At 41.1% G+C, this 16,851-nt stretch overlaps 1 protein-coding gene across 3 annotated transcripts in view; it reads right to left on the bottom strand.

Annotated features, from left to right (window-relative positions):
* LOC126278376 (uncharacterized) overlaps nt 1-16,332 on the bottom strand; it is a 355,754-nt gene extending 339,422 nt beyond the window's left edge. The window contains exons 1-2 of one of the 3 annotated variants that reach the window (XM_049978451.1): nt 16,205-16,323; nt 14,842-14,956 (exon numbers count right to left, since the gene is read on the bottom strand). The gene's annotated coding sequence lies outside the window, so the exon portion shown is untranslated. Of the gene's footprint in view, nt 1-14,841; nt 14,957-16,204 lie in introns of all 3 variants that reach the window. The other 2 variants (XM_049978453.1, XM_049978452.1) reach the window with 2 other exon arrangements.
* Nucleotides 16,333-16,851: the final 519 nt, after the last annotated feature.

Raw genomic sequence — 16,851 nt, 5'->3', positions numbered from 1 at the left:
TCTAGGGCTTTGGGCTGTGCGAAGACGAGTAAGGGGGACCTCATCTCTCCTGCGTGGCTGGGAGGGGGCGCGCCACACCAGCGTTCAGGACTTGGCGAGACGCAGCTTATTACGTCACTTTCAGCCATTCTTTTTCCCACACACGCATGACTTAACAACGAGGCGAGAGCATGCAGGGGTATGGCACGCCGAACTAACTTAGGATCGCGACACGCCTCCTTGGCTGCTACTAACGTCCTTTCGTTCCCGGCAGTACCCATGTGGTCTGTCACCCAACATATTGGATATTCTGGGCCATTTTATCTGCTGGGTACAAGCGTTGTAGGTAGTGAAGGGCACTCAGGGAATCGGAACGGATAAAGAATTTAGCACTCGAAACACGTCTCATCGGCTCCAGTGCCAATAAGATTGCATAAAATTCCGCGTCGAAGACAGTAAAGTCTTGAGGCAGTCTGATCTTGAGGATACGATCGGTGAAAACAACAGGGAAACCAATGGAGTCCCCATGTTTTGACCCATCAGTAAACACAGCTACAGAGTTATGGTGCTCAGTGAAAATGTCATAAAAAGTTGGGTTGAAAACACACAGGATTGCTGTCTCTCCTGTACAGCACTAAAACTAAAATCACTTTGGGGGGCTGCAGTATACAGAGTGGCGTCCTGTTAAAATCCTGGAGTTGGGGTTGTACTTGCTCCACGTGCACTTCAAATGACTCCAGCACATGCTGTACTCGGAAGCCAAACGACCTTGTTGCTCAAAGACGGTTGGAGAAATGGTATTCAGGAGGCGAGCAAACAACAGTATGGCGTGCAGATGAATTTGGAACAGTGGGGAACTTAACATGTCTGACGCGCCATATGCAGCTGCTGCCATATGGTGAATGGCGATTCGCCAGCCTCAGCACAGAGACTGGGTGTCGGGCTGGTCCCACAAACAGCCGTGGTCAGCCTAATTCCCTCATGGTGGAAGCGTCAATAATCTTCAGATAAGAGGGCCTCACTGATCCATATACTTTGCACCCTTAATTTAGCCGCGATAGCACGAAAGCTCTGTAAAACTGGAGCAGACACTCCCTGTCTGCTGCTCAGGACCTGCGGCTAAGGCACTTAAAGAAATTTAGTGCCTTCTAAGCTCTGGCTTTCAGGTGTCTTAGGTGTGGTAACCACAACAGTTTCGACACATGTTATTAAAATATCACTCAATGTCTTTGGAAACAGAGAGGGAACCATTTCTTTCCATCAGCTGTGGTAGTGGGTATTGGCCTTAATTACCTGGGCTGCATGGAGATGGTCGTGCAGGCGTCTGTAGCGAACTCCGACATCAAATAGATTCAGTCCTCAGCTGGATGCTTCCAGGTAATACACTTATTAAACTCCTCTCTGTCCAACACCAGCATCTCGTCGGTTGAATATATTTCCTGCCGAAACGAATAAAGCTAGTACCTTACACCACAGCCTTTTTCCCACCAATTTGTAGGTGAAGGGCAGAGTTTTAGTATGTCTGCCACTGGTTTCTAGTTGTATTATGAAATTTTTTCCCAGCAGGATACCATCAATTGTATGCAATCGTCAGTTTTTGTGCTGCATCGCGATTTTACGCTGTCCTTGTGTAGTGCTATGCATATAGTTGTGTAATTAGATCTGATCTTTATGTTAGTTACGTAATTTCAGCTGACCTTTACTTCAATTTCCCAACTAAAATAAATAAAGTAAAGAGATTGCTCTCCTGCATCTGAGCAGTTTCCACGTGTTAGGAGGTGCACTTGGGATCTCTGTTCACTTGGGCCAGGTCATTTTTAATTTCCCGCCAGCTCCAAATGCCTCCGGTGGTATAACTGTGTTTGCCGATGCACTTTCGCTCGCTGTGGAGGAGAAACAGGGTATACGTCCCAGAAAGGGCACTGCAAGTTTTAATTTCATGATAACTTCCTTTTGAAGAGATGGGGGTCGGACGTCGGCACAGCCTTGGGGCAAAGAAATTCCCACGATGATTCGAAACTCTGGCCAAAATTCAAAATTCCCACCAGTACTGGAGGAGGGGGAGGGGTGGGGAGGGAGGGAGGTGGTTGGGATTCACGTGCAGTGTGAGAAAAACACCTAACGTCATCTGGGGTGGGGGGCGTTGTGGTAGTGGGGATGTGTGTGTTGGGGGGTAATTAATTGATTAATTAATTTGCATATCAATTTGATATCAAAATGTCCAAACACCCCCAGTACTCTACTACTATCTCCTTATAAAGCCCAAGAACTTGCTTAAGAGGAAGTAGATGGTACAGTCCTGGTGTCCCTGGGCAGTTGTGCAGTAGAGACCATCGGTAGCTGAGAGAAGGTGGCAAAATTTTTACGCGCCGTTCTAATGCATCTACTGAAACTGATGACCACTTCTTGAAAAGTAGCTAGAGCATAAGTTGTTCCTGTAAAATGCAGGTAGTTTATATAAATAAAAAAGTGGCCAAATGCGAATAGGAGTTGCGCTGTGAGGGTTCCGCACAGATTTCATTATGTATACAGGTGGTTCATCCATCCCGGGAATCGAGGACCTCGACGATTTTTACCTGTTATCAATCACGATATTCGCAATATATCAGTCCTGGGAATTCCAAGACTTTCGAGAGTGTTTTAATTTTTTAAGTTTCATGCTTAAATTTTTTGTATAAGTTCGTATTTGCAGTTGTAATACCTGAGAAAAAGGGGTGTTAACAGACGAACGGGTCACAAAGAGATAACAAATGACAAAAAGTATTTTTTCTTGGATATAATTGTCAGTTAGCAACTTTCGGATTTTTTTTCCGTTACTTGTACTGTGAAACCTTGCTTCTTGCAAAATTTCATGCATCTAGGTCAATGGGAAGTAACCTACAGGTTTCGATGAAGTGAGTTTGTGAGTACCAAAATGTGAAATAAATGGCTGCTCTTTCGCGATTGGATTGACTTAGAAGTTTACATTTTTTATACCGCCAAGGGACCGTCGACCTTAGTATATGACATAAATTTCGACTTGCTACGTCTACCCGTTTCTGACGAAAAGGTTGTTAACAGTGGACACACAGACAGGCAAGGGACAACAAAGCAATCATATAATCTTCCATTTTTACCAGTTAGGTGCGAAACACTCAAAATTTAGTATTAATTCCCCCCACTCCCAGCTACTCAGTTTATGAGCTCTACCAAATGTGTAACTTAGACCATAAAGCTGTGGGACATGTTACACAGGGTGTAAATTTTAAGTTGACAAACCGGAATAAGTCGAAAAATACGCTTCACACCAAAAAATGTGTAGAATCCAAAGTTGAAGTTGATTATTTTAGAGGGGGACGCCTGATGGTGCTAAAATTAGTCCATCACCCCATCCCCTTGGGTTAGGGCGGGAGGCAACTTTAAAATTTCAAATGGTAACCCCAATTTTTTATTGCAGAATCGGATTCTACACAAAAACCAACGTACATTTTGTATTGAAACAAGTGTTGACCAAAATATTAATTTTTTCCGCAGATTTTGATAAGTTTTGTTTGTTTCTTGGTCATGAGGGCACACAACTTTTAATTATCAAACAAATCATCTGACTAGCTAGCTAACTAAGCAAACATCCAACCTACTAACGAGTGAACTCATTTTTTATTTATCCGTAACCATTTTCCACGCATTAATGAGAACATGGATTTTCTTGAATTGCAGCGCTAGCTACCAAGAATCAAAACAAATGTTTAAGACAAAATGTACGTAGTTTTTTATGTAGAATCTGATTCTGCAATAAAAAATGGGGGTCCCCATTTGAAATTTTGAGGTTGTCTCCCGCCCCACCCCCAGGGGCCTGGGGTGACGGGCTACGTTTAGCACCAGCAGATGTCCCCCTCGAAAATAATCAACTTTGGATTCTACACATTTTTTCGTGTGAAGCTTATTTTCCTAGTAATTCCGGTTTGTCAACTTAAACTTTACACCTTATATACGTATTACGGCTGTAATCTTAATGTGCTTCTCAACACACTTTCCTACGACCCTTAAACAATTAAAATAGGGGTGGACCAGATTGTGTATATTCTCGTCACATAAGTCAGCCGGCAGCGAGTTGAAGCAAGTTTTGACGGCTTCTTAAAGGCTACGCTCCGACTGCGAAACTCTGCGACGATAGCCATTTCTTTATGTGGGGGAAGAGGTGATAATCACTGGAAGTGTGATCAGAGCTGTACGGAGGACCATGAAATGGATCTCATTTGAAACCTGTTTAGTGTTCATAACATACAAGATTAGTAGTGTCCATCTGGCGTTCCTGATATGCGTAATTAATTCTCGCGTTGCTACTTTACACTGCTGCTGTGAATATGTAGTGACGAGTCGCAATCGTCTTTCCATTTAAGTATTAATGAGGAGATGAAAATTTCATTCTGTTTATCTTTCGTTGTTGTATTTAAACATATTTGAATATGATTCAAGTTAAGATCACGATTTTTAAACTGTGACCGTTAACTGTAGTAGCGCCCTTCGGGAGTGCTATTGGAATACAAACTATGCTGAGAGCTCCCCGCAGCCGGAAGAGGAAGTGTTCTCGAATTGCGTTCAATATGGGTGTGTAACGCGGAATAGCAAAAGTGTGCCACATCTGTTGTAGACTGTGTAGTAGTGCACATTGACGAACTACGTCGAATGTAATGAGGAATTTAACATCGCAAATTATGGAATATCATGAGCATTTTTCCAACTGCGGTATACCGGTCGGTAAAGTTATTGTAAAGAAGTGCTAGGAATTGCTTCTTGGGTATAGGTAAAATGGTTTAGAACAACAACTCTTCGTTTATTGTAAGATATGTACCTGTTTCCACCTACTGATGTGCTGTTTGACTGGCGTACGAAATTTACGTATGCTATACGAATGCATTGCATTATACTGATGACAATAACTAGCAGTAAATCAATAAAAGTGGTTATCGTGTAATTTCTAACATTGTTTCATACGTAAACAGCCAAGCTAGCCAAGGTTAGAACAGTTTTAGATTACGCGTCAAAGACACTGTTTGTGGGTGTGTAAAGAGGGATGTTTTAATGATTGTGTTTCTAAACTACATATGCAGCGATTACCATTCGTTTTTTTAAGTGTATTCATCTCTTAGTCTCCCATTACAGATTTAAACCACACACTTCCCCCCAATGCTACACACATCAACAAAAGTTTTGCACCAATCCGGTTCCCAGAACTTCTGAAGATAGACGTTGACTGTGGATATCATATCGTACAAACAGTCTCTTTGACTGTTCACAGATTTCACTAAATACGCCCAAAGATGTAAACAACCATGCATGAGCAGCGCCTATTAGACGGATGGGGTCCGACAGCCGATCAGTTCCAGTCATTCCACCAGGTTCCTCCCCCAGTAGATGAGTGGTCAGCGCAACAGAATGTCAATCCTCAAGGCCCGGGTTCGATTCCCGGCTAAGTCGGAGATTTTCTCCGCACAGGGACTGGGTGATGTGTTGTCCTAATCATAAGTCGCCGAAGTGGCGTCAAATCGAAAGAGTTGCATCCGGTGAACGGTCTACACGACGGGAGGCCCTAGTCACACGACATTTCCACTCCACCAGGAAGGAGGTACACGGCTCGTGTTGTCTATAGTTTAACCATACCTAGACGGTGAATACCGCCATACGATCGCGTATGCGTTGTTACTTTGTGCCAGGAAGAGCTCGCAACAAGGGAAGTGTCCAGGCGTCTCGAAGTGAACCAAAGCTATGTTGTTCGGAGATGGAGGAGATGCAGAGAAACAGGAACTGTCGGTCGCATGCCTCGCTCAGGCCGCCCAAGGGCTACTATTGCAGTGGATAACCACTACCTAAGGATTATGGCTCGGAGGAACCCTGACAGCAACGCCACCATGTTGAATAATGCATTTCGTGCAGCCACAGGACGTTGTGTTAAGTGCGCCATAGGCTCCATGATGAGCAACTGCTCTTCCGACTTCCCTTTTCACTTCCGACTTCCATGGCGAGGTCCATCTTTGCAACCACGACACCATGCAGCGCGGTACGGAGAAGCCCAACATGCGGAATGGACCGCTCAGGATTGGGATCACTTCTCTTCATCGACGAGTGTCGCATATGCCTTCAACCAGACAATCGTCCATGTGTTTGGAGGCAACCCGACCAGGATGAACGCCTTAGACACATTGTCCAGCAAGTGCAGCAAGGTGGAGGTTCGCTGCTGCTTTGGGGTGGTATTATGTGGGGCCGACGTACGCCGCTGGTAGTCACGAAAGGCGCCGTAATGGCCTTACGATACGTGAATGCCATCCTCCGACCAATAGTGCAGCCACCGAGCGAGGTGGCGCAGTGGTTAGCACACTGGACTCGCATGCAGGAGAACGACGGTTCAATCCCATCTCCGGCCATCCTGATTTAGGTTTTCCGTGATTTACCTAAATCGCTTCAGGCAAATGCCGGGATGGTTCCTTTGAAAGGGCACGGCCGATTTCCTTCCCCATCCTTCCCTCACCCAAGCTTGCGCTCCGTCTCTAATGACCTCGTTGTCGACGGGACGTTAAACACTAATCTCCTCCTCCTCCAATAGTGCACCCATATCGGCAGCATATCGGCGAGGCATTCGTCCTCATGGACGACAATTCGCGCCCACATCGTGCACATCTTGTGAATGACTTCCTTCAGAATTACGACGTCTCTCGACTAGAGTGGCCAGCGTGTTCTACAGACATTAACCCTATCGAACATGCATGGGATAGATTGAAAAGGTCTGTTTGTGGACAACGTGAACCACCAACCACTCTGAGGGATGTACGCCGAATCACCGTTGAGGAGTGGGAAAATCTGGACCAACAGTGCCTTGATGAACTTGTGTATAGCATGCCACGACGAATACAGGCATGCATCATTGCAAGAGGACGTACTACTGGGTAGTAGAGCTACCGATGTGTACAGCAGTCTGATCCACCACCTCTGAATGTCTTGCTGTTTGGTGGTACAACATGCAATGTGTGGGTTTCATGAGCAGTAAAAAGGGTGGAAATGATGTTTATATTGATATCTATTCCATTTTTCTGTACAGGTTCCGGAACTCTCGGAACCGAGGTGATGCAAAACGTGTTTTTGATGTGTGTATATTGGTGATCCCTTAATGTCTCAGAATGTATCCTATGGACCGATCCCTTCTTTTGATCAAATTGTGCCAGAAATATCTTTTCTCTAGCTATGTCGTCTACCTACCCGCCTAATCTGCAGCATTCTTCTGTAGCCCCACGTTTCGAAAGCTTCTATTCTCTTCTTGTCTAAACTATTTATCGTCCATGTTTCACTTCCATAAGTGGTTACACTCCATACAAATTCTTTCAGAAAAGACTTCATAACACTTAAATCTATATCTGATGTTAAAAATATCTTTTCTTCAGAAACTCTTGTCTTGCCATTGCCAAACTACATTCTATATCCTCTCTACTTCGACAACCATCAGTTATTTTGTTGGTCAAATAACTCACCTACTACTTTAACTGTCCCGTTTCTTAATTTAATTTCCTCAGTACCACCTGATTTAATTCGACTACTTTCCATTATCCTTGTTTTGCTTTTGTTTTTGTTCATCTTATATCCTCCTTCCAAGACTCTGCCCGTTCCGCCTAACTGCTGTTCGAAGTCTTAACTGTCTCTGACACAATTACGATATCATCTAGAAACCTCAAAGTTTTTATTTCTTCTCCCTGAACGTTAATTACTACTAAATTTTTTTCTTTTTTCTCTCTGCTTCTTGCTCAACGTACAGATTGAGTAACATCGGCGATACTTCACAATTATGTCTCATTCCCTTCTCAAACATTACTTCCCTTTCATGCCCATCGACACTACTCCTCGGGTATTCTATGAAATCCACTTTGGGAGGTCAGTTCGCCACATAATATGCTGAATTGTTGGCGAAAATATCCGTTTAGGAGATGAGTCCCGCGAAGTCAAACGCTGTCGCCTTAAGAATATCATAATTCATTGTACGTATATTAGGAGGTATTCGCAATAGTGTGCCGGCGCACTTTATCTCTGTCCACTTGGATTGTCCGCAGTACGGCTTGGTGTTTATTTTATTCAGAAGCAGCGAATATCCATACGTCATTTTCTCTACTGCTATCTGAGATGTGTAAAAGGTACGCATTTCTTGGCACAACGAAATATAAAGAAATTCAATGTATTGATGGTGTGGACAATGAGCGTTGCCTAGTTCTACACTAATGCGGTGCTGTATTTGACAGTTTCTATAGACTTCGATGCAATGTTATAGACGCTGAATTACTCTTAACAGATGCTGTCAGATGCCGACATTGCACTAATGTATTTCTAGCCAAAGGCAGGGAAACTCGACGAGAAAACTGAATTACTTTCTCGCTGTGAGGATATCACACAGCTGTTCGACATATGGGAAGCAGACACTGGGACATATGGAAGTTTGGTTCTGCCCGCGAAGCGTGTTCGGGTAATCTACATCTACATCTACATCTACATCCATACTCCGCAAGCCACCTGACGGTGTGTGGCGGAGGGTACCCTGAGTACCTCTATCGGTTCTCCCTTCTATTCCAGTCTCGTATTGTACGTGGAAAGAAGGATTGTCGGTATGCTTCTGTGTGGGCTCTAATATCTCTAATTTTATCCTCATGGTCTCTTCGCGAGATATACGTAGGAGGGAGCAATATACTGCTTGACTCTTCGGTGAAGGAATGTTCTCGGAGCTTTAACAAAAGCCCGTACCGAGCTAATGAGCGTCTCTCCTGCAGAGTCTTCCACTGGAGTTTATCTATCATCTCCGTAACGCTTTCGCGATTACTAAATGATCCTGTAACGAAGCGCGCTGCTATCCGTTGGATCTTCTCTATCTCTTCTATCAACCCTATCTGGTGCGGATCCCACACTGCTGAGCAGTATTCAAGCAGTGGGCGAACAAGCGTACTGTAACCTACTTCCTTTGTTGTCGGATTGCGTTTCCTTAGGATTCTTCCAATGAATCTCAGTCTGGCATCTGCTTTACCGACGATCAACTTTATATGATCATTCCATTTTAAATCACTCCTAATGCGTACTCCCAGATAATTTATGGAATTAACTGCTTCCAGTTGCTGACCTGCTATTTTGTAGCTAAATGATAAGGGACCTATCTTTCTATGAATTCGCATCACATTACACTTGTCTACATTGAGATTCAATTGCCATTCCGTGCACCATGCGTCAATTCGCTGCAGATCCTCCTGCATTTCAGTACAATTTTCCATTGTTGCAACCTCTCGATACACAACAGCATCATCTGCAAAAAGCCTCAGCGAACTTCCGATGTCATCCACCAGGTCATTTATGTATATTGTGAATATCAACGGTCCTATGACACTCCCCTGCGGCACACCTGAAATCACTCTTACTTCGGAAGACTTCTCTCCATTGAGAATAACATGCTGCGTTCTGTTATCTAGGAACTCCTCAATCCAATCACACAATTGATCTGATAGTCCGTAAGCTCTTACTTTGTTCATTAAACGACTGTGGGGAACTGTGTCAAACGCCTTGCGGAAGTCAAGAAACACGGCATCTACCTGTGAACACGTGTCTAAGGCCCTCTGAGTCTCGTGGACGAATAGCGCGAGCTGGGTTTCACACGACCGTCTTTTTCGAAACCCATGCTGATTCCTACAGAATAGATTTCTAGTCTCCAGAAAAGACATTGTACTCGAACATAATACGTGTTCCAAAATTCTACAACTGATCGACGTTAGAGATATAGGTCTATAGTTCTGCACATCTGTTCGACGTCCCTTCTTGAAAACGGGGATGACCTGTGCCCTTTTCCAATCTTTTGGAACGCTTCGCTCTTCTAGAGACTTACGGTACACCGCTAGGAGAAGGGGGGCAAGTTCCTTCGCGTACTCTGTGTAAAATCGAATTGGTATCCCATCAGGACCAGCGGCCTTTCCTCTTTTGAGCGATTTTAATTGTTTCTCTATCCCTCTGTCGTGTATTTCGATATCTACCATTTTGTCAACTGTGCGACAATCTAGAGAAAGATGCACAGTGCAGTCTTCCCCTGTGAAACAGCTTTGGAAGAAGACATTTAGTATTTCGGCCTTTAGTCTGTCATCCTCTGTTTCAATACCATTTTGGTCACAGAGTGTCTGGACATTTTGTTTTGATCAACCTACCGCTTTGACATAGGACCAAAATTTCTTAGGATTTTCTGCCAAGTCAGTACATAGAACTTTACTTTCGAATTCATTGAAAGCCTCTCGAATAGCCCTCCTCACACTACATTTCGCTTCGCGTAATTTTTGTTTGTGTGCAAGGCTTTGGCTATGTTTATGTTTGCTGTGAAGTTCCCTTTGCTTCCGCAGCAGTTGTTTAACTCGGTTGTTGTACCACGGTAGCTCTTTTCCATCTCTTACGATCTTGCTTGGCACATACTCAGCTAACGCATATTGTACGATGGTTTTGAACTTCGTCCACTGATCCTCAACAGTATCTGTACTTGAGACAAAACTTTTGTGTTGAGCCATCAAGTACTCTGAAATCTGCTTTTTGTCACTTTTGCTAAACAGAAAAATCTTCCTACCTTTTTTAATATTTCTATTTACGGCTGAAATCATTGATGCAGTAACCGCTTTATGATCGCTGATTCCCTGTTCTGCATTAACTGATTCAAATAGTTCGGGTCTGTTTGTCACCAGAAGGTCTAATATGTTATCGCCACGAGTCGGTTCTATGTTTAACTGCTCAAGGTAGTTTTCAGATAAAGCACTTAAAAATATTTCACTGGATTCTTTGTCCCTGCCACCCGTTATGAACGCTTGAGTCTCCCAGTCTATATTCGGCAAATTAGTATCTCCACCCAGAACTATAACATGGCGGGGAAATCTACTCGATATATTTTCCAAATTATTCTTCAGGTGCTGAGCCACAACAGCTGCTGAGCCCGGGGGCCTATAGAGACATCCAATTACCATGTCTGAGCCTGCTTTAACCGTGACCTTCACCCGAATCATTTCACAATTCGAATCTCCGTCAATTTCCTTCGATACTATTGCACTTCTTATCGCTATAAACACGCCAATCCCTTCACTGTCCAGCCTGTCTCTGCTGTATACATTCCAATCTGAGTTTAGGATTTCATTACTGTTTACATGTGGTTTCATCCAACTTTCTGTCCCTAGTACTATATGGGCGTTGTGACCGTTTATTAATGAGAGCAGTTCTGGGACCTTTCTATAGACGCTCCTGCAGTTTACTATTAGCACATTAATATTGTTATTCTCTGTTGCATTTTGCCTACTCCTGCCTTGCCGCGTCTCAGGAGGCGTCTTGTCGGGCCTAGGGAGGGAATTTTCTAACCTAAAAAATCGAAGCGGTTAAGGCTACCGCTTGCCTAAAGCGGGAAATCCAAGTTGTAGTGCTGGTCTGGAACAAATTTTCATTTGCTTCCAGTTGATTGTATAGCTGTGGCGGTACTGTATTCACAATCTGCGAATTGTCTGGACAACACAGTTGAATTTGATTTCATCAGTTTGTTGTACAATGTAAGTATGAACGCAAATAGACCTAAAGCACACTGGTTTTGCCCCTCAGAAAAATTGTTGTAGCCTATGCAACACTACTAATAAAAGGTTTCATAGTTCCCAAACTGTATGATACTACGTGCTAGCAGAAAATAGACGTCGTCTACAAGATATGTACAACATTTTAAAATTTGATCTGCGAAGCAAAAAAATGAATCCCCTCAAGAGAATTGCGACAGAATGGCAGAGAGTTGAAATTCCTACGGTATGTTAATCAAACTAGACAGAATGGCATTGTTACTAATGCTAGACAAATGCTGACACGAATAAGGGTGGCACAGAAAGAGTAACGTTACAAGTCACCAACAATCTGTGTTGAATGAAATGGCAATAATGACTGTTAAGTATGTGTTGACAGTAATCATTCACAGCTATGCTTAATAATACTTACGATGGAAGCACTCTTTAATTTGAAATAACAATTTAAATGTTACGCGTGCATCATGAGATTAGACATATTACACTTTCACATTTTTTATATAAGATGTATAACTTTCACTATAATACCAGTACGTGTGCAATTCATTGTCCATACAGAATTATCAGCAAAAACCTATATTACCTTATATGTCCAATATTTTTTCAAAAGCTCAGTAGGAGCACTTCATTCCAAGCTAACGGGCTATAGAACTACATGATTTATGAAATGTTAGTATAACAAATGAAATAAAAAATCACTAATAAAAAATTTGTGACAGTATTAGACAATGAAAGAATCCATTGTGTGGAATACGGTAAGCTACTGAGACGATGCCTCGTAGAGAAAAAAAGGGTACCAAAGCGGAAACCTGTCCATATAGACTTGAAAATATCGCCTTAGTAAATTTTTCATTTCTTTTGAAAAGTCTGTTTAGAATCGGACCTGCTGAATACTGGACACTATTCTGTTCACTGATTAAGGAAGCGTAATGCTAGTCTTCCAGGAGTAAAAACTGCACATCCTCATGACTGTGTGTATATGTCATTTATCACACCTCCCACGAGGACTTATGTGTACAAGGGCGGCAGAGTTAGAATCCCGATTGAACATTGCTCTCGATAAAATTCGCAAACTGACACCGTCGATTGTTCTGACCGCTCTTATCTTGGCTATGACAATTCTCTGTGTGTGAACAAAATTGACCAAAAACATTATACAATAGGATAATAAAATGGAATCAAACAAAATACACATTCACCTTTTACGCCATTTACTCTGGATGTTATTCTTGTAGTTTCTGCACAGGACCCTGACTGTGGTGTTTCTAAGAATGCTTTTCATCTAGCTCGATACCCAAGAATTTAAAATATTCGACTTCATTGATTATTTCATCATCCCGTGATAATGATTTTTTTATTTTTTATGAGCGCTGTTTGTTAGAAACTGTACGTACTGTGCTTCTTTGACGCTGAAATCTGAGAAAATATGCTGTCTAAGAATATTTTGCAATCTTGCTCTACCATTCAGCGTAAGACTTCATTGGAGTCTGAATGAGAAGTAACATTTACGTGACCCTTGGTATCTTTCTCAATTAATGAATCGGAGCAATAACCTTATTTAATTTTGCATATCTACGTCCCTTGTACATAATTCGGAGTAGACACCAGGAATGGTTTACTGAACGAAATTGTACAGCTACTTAGGTGTCACGATTTGACTTCCTAACGGTCTGTGTAAACTTCCCGTTTTATTTTCTGGAGTGTTCGAATTTTGAAGCAGAATATCTCGTTTATATTAGGAAATTTTTCCTCTGTTATTACAATCAGATTTGATTGAAAATATTAAAGACTCCTGCGCCACGTTTTAAGAAGTCATAGAAGAAAGCACAATTCAAGTATCTGAGTACAGTGTTATTCTCACTGGAGTACACAAAAAAAGAATGCAGTGTGGCTTGGTTAGTGGATCTCTGCCAGGGACGAACTTCATGTTGTAGCAGCACAAATTAGTAATTTTTAGCAAAATCAGAGGTTAAAAGAACTTTCGCCTTTTGTAAGTGGTTTCGTATATAGAGCATACAGGTTACCTCACTCTTTACATCACACAGCAAAAATCGAGATCAGTTATTTTGAAAACAGATTTAGTGATGTTGCCTCCCTTAAGCACCTAAACGAATTAACTAACACATGAGAGGCTAAAAGTGTCGCTGATGTTCTGCACATGCAGTTGCATTTGTAAATGCAAATCATTGTCAGGGATGAATTTTATGTCCCAGCAGGGCAAATGAGTAATTTTTAGCAACATCAGAGGTTAAGAGAGGGCTTGCGGTTTGTAAGTCGTTTTGTATAACCAGGAAACAGGTTTACCTCGCTCTATACATCAAACAACAAAGCTGAGGTCAATTATTTTGGTGATGATACCTCACTTAAGCACCTTAATGAATTAACTAACTTTTGAGAGATTAAAAGTCACTTTGACATACTGCACATGCAATTGCAACTGTAAATACAAAAACGAAAAAAACTACCATCTAACAGTAGAATAAAATCTACAATAAAAGTTCCATACTTTTAAATTGTTGAACATTTCTTGCAATACGAACTAAAATCATTGTGGTGCTTTACTAGATTTAAAAATTAATTTCTAACAATCCTGTCTCCATCTACATATTTTGTCAAAGGAAAGCTGAAATGCGTGTGTAAGACAAACATACATTTTTATATGAAAATTAAAAGGGGCGCTTCCAGATTTTGAAAAATGAAAATGTTTGGGTTTTTCCAAAACAAAATTAATCTGACGGTACTGTTGTGCGGTATATGAAATTAAATCATAGCTCATCTCCATAGCTCCGAAATTTTCTGAGTTATACTAAAATGTATCCCCAAATTACTGGAAAAATTAGATTAATTTCAATGTTTTGAAATGCAAAATACAGAAACCTAGCATGGTCAAAAGCTGCTCAAATTTAGAAATTACATTAACTGAATGGCCTACTATGAAATATTACGAAATCAGAGAAATTTGGGACATATATATGTCCAAAAACTAACCAAAATCGCTTGATTTAATATGAGATGACCGACTGCTTATATCTGCATCCTTTCCTTCCTTCAGCTGCAGAAAACATTTCTACATATAGTTTTCAGTGAAGCTGTGCAAGAGTTCCACTGTTTTGCTTCCCGTCAATGAGCAAGAACACGACTATTGTAAACAGGACACTGAGATCAACGATTTGGATAAAACTTGCAACAGATAAAAAACGCAGCTCAAGGCCTACCTACGACGAATAGTTTTCTGGTAATACGGACAGTCTTCTGAAGTTTATGTCATTGTAATAGTCATTATTACCTGAGTTTTTAGATCACTTGAAGCAAATACCAGGCTAGTTGGTTGTTCGACAAGTGGTAAAATCGGGCAGGGAATTTCCATTTCCGGAATTAGCCTTACAATCAAGGCAAAGCTCCTGCAAAAAATAGCAGCAACCAGAGAAGTGCAATTATTTTTAATTTATTTCGGCACAATATGTTTCATACAAAAATGTGAAAGCCTAATGCATGATTGGACAACTGTTTACGCGTGCACGAGTATAAAGTCGATAACTTTGCCTACACCATCACGAGCTGGTAGTAGGTAACAAGAACATTATTTAGGATGGAGCGATAAAAAAACCGTGAGTAATTTAAGAATAAGACGAATAGGACAATATATTTCTCATCTTCAGAAGAAGTACCATTCTCGAAAGTGAGAAACAGTGTTAAAAACGCGTCGTGATCAGACCAGCAAATAACACCGCAATTAAAGCGAACTTGCAATCTATACGTTTATTATTAACAGCAAATAACTTCGTAATACAAAGAGAGTTGTGGGTCACGGAAATTAATAATGTCGAACGAATGAAACCGGTATCAGAGGCGAGAATTTTAATATAAGATTAATACAGACTCGAAGAGACCAAATGAATTAGCGTTATGAAATAATGTTTTAGAGATAGAGCATGACGTGGTGTAATACTGTCACATTGTTTGTGAATGTGTGAAAATCGATGATGGATGAGCGGCAAAACAGCTTACGGTATTGCGAAGTACAGATCAAGATAAAATTCCGTTTTCAGTGCTGGCACGAACTATATTTGATTCATGTAGAAGCAGCTAATATTGCGGATTGTAGCAGCAGTGCAGGGCAGCCAAAATATCTTACTTACGGGGTAGTTTCATAATGTTATTAAAGAGCTACAAAATGAATAAATTTTCTGACTTATAGGATAATAATAACTCGTATTATTAATAATGGAAGGAGTAGAAGTAACAACTCACTGTGTAATTAAGGCGCTGAGTCGTCGATAGGTACAAAATAGCAGTAATTGTTGTGGTTAGTACATGTAGCAACTACTATTTCAAGCTCTATGGCTCTTAGTTATTTACAACTGTTCTTTTTTCAACGTTATTTCATTTCTTTACCTTTTATATACATGTCCAGTTTATGCCCCTATCGATGGCATAGTGCCTCACCTACGATCTTTACTCCTTCTATTATTTGTATTCCATAACAGGCTTCTCATTACTATAATATATCTTATATTTATGACGAATTGTTAAGAAATAATGTCTCAGCTATTTTCCGAGCAAAAACCTACTAACACACTGTTACCAAACAAGTCTCACTTTTAAGAAATTGTTTGTCGTATGTAAGCCAAGCTGCGAAAATAACTTACCTTTTAGTCTGACAAGGAATTTTCAGTAGACGTCGTCGCATTTAAAATTTTTAACCGCAGCATATGTGAAACGTAATAGAATCGCTTAAGCGAGTCGCTGCCTAACAAAACAAAATAAGCTCTAGAGACGTATTATCTTTGCATCTTGCGAAAGGTCACGAGACATCTTGCATATCGGGCTCTTTGTTAGTTAATAGAATGGAACATCTGCTTTCATCAAACTTTTTATCTTAACTGCTGTTCATTGCTATCTCCCATCTGTTTCATTAATTTTCAAACACATCCTATGAAGTTAGATGGAATGAGTAGACAAAATACATTTAAATCATTTCTGTATGAAAGTCGTAAAAGAAAACAAAAACAGTGTTCTGTAATGTTAGTATGCCTTGACGAAGTAGATGAAAGGAAACTTTTTGAGAAATACTTTACTAATCATTTTCAGTAAATTAATACGCATCTGTTTGTAAAACTGTGATGTTGGATTCTAATGACGCGTAGCCCACAGGTCGTTAAAACATGATACTGGTCAACAATGAAAAACATTTTAATGTATTTTATGCTAGTGGTTTTTGGTGTCGTGAATTTCAATACGGGAACAAAATACCATTTTTATGACAAGCTCTTTGGCTCTTCTTGCTCTGCATTCA

The sequence above is a fragment of the Schistocerca gregaria genome, chromosome 6 (assembly GCF_023897955.1).
Source record: "Schistocerca gregaria isolate iqSchGreg1 chromosome 6, iqSchGreg1.2, whole genome shotgun sequence".
NCBI lineage: Eukaryota > Metazoa > Arthropoda > Insecta > Orthoptera > Acrididae > Schistocerca > Schistocerca gregaria.
This window is presented reverse-complemented; position numbering and strand designations above follow the sequence as displayed.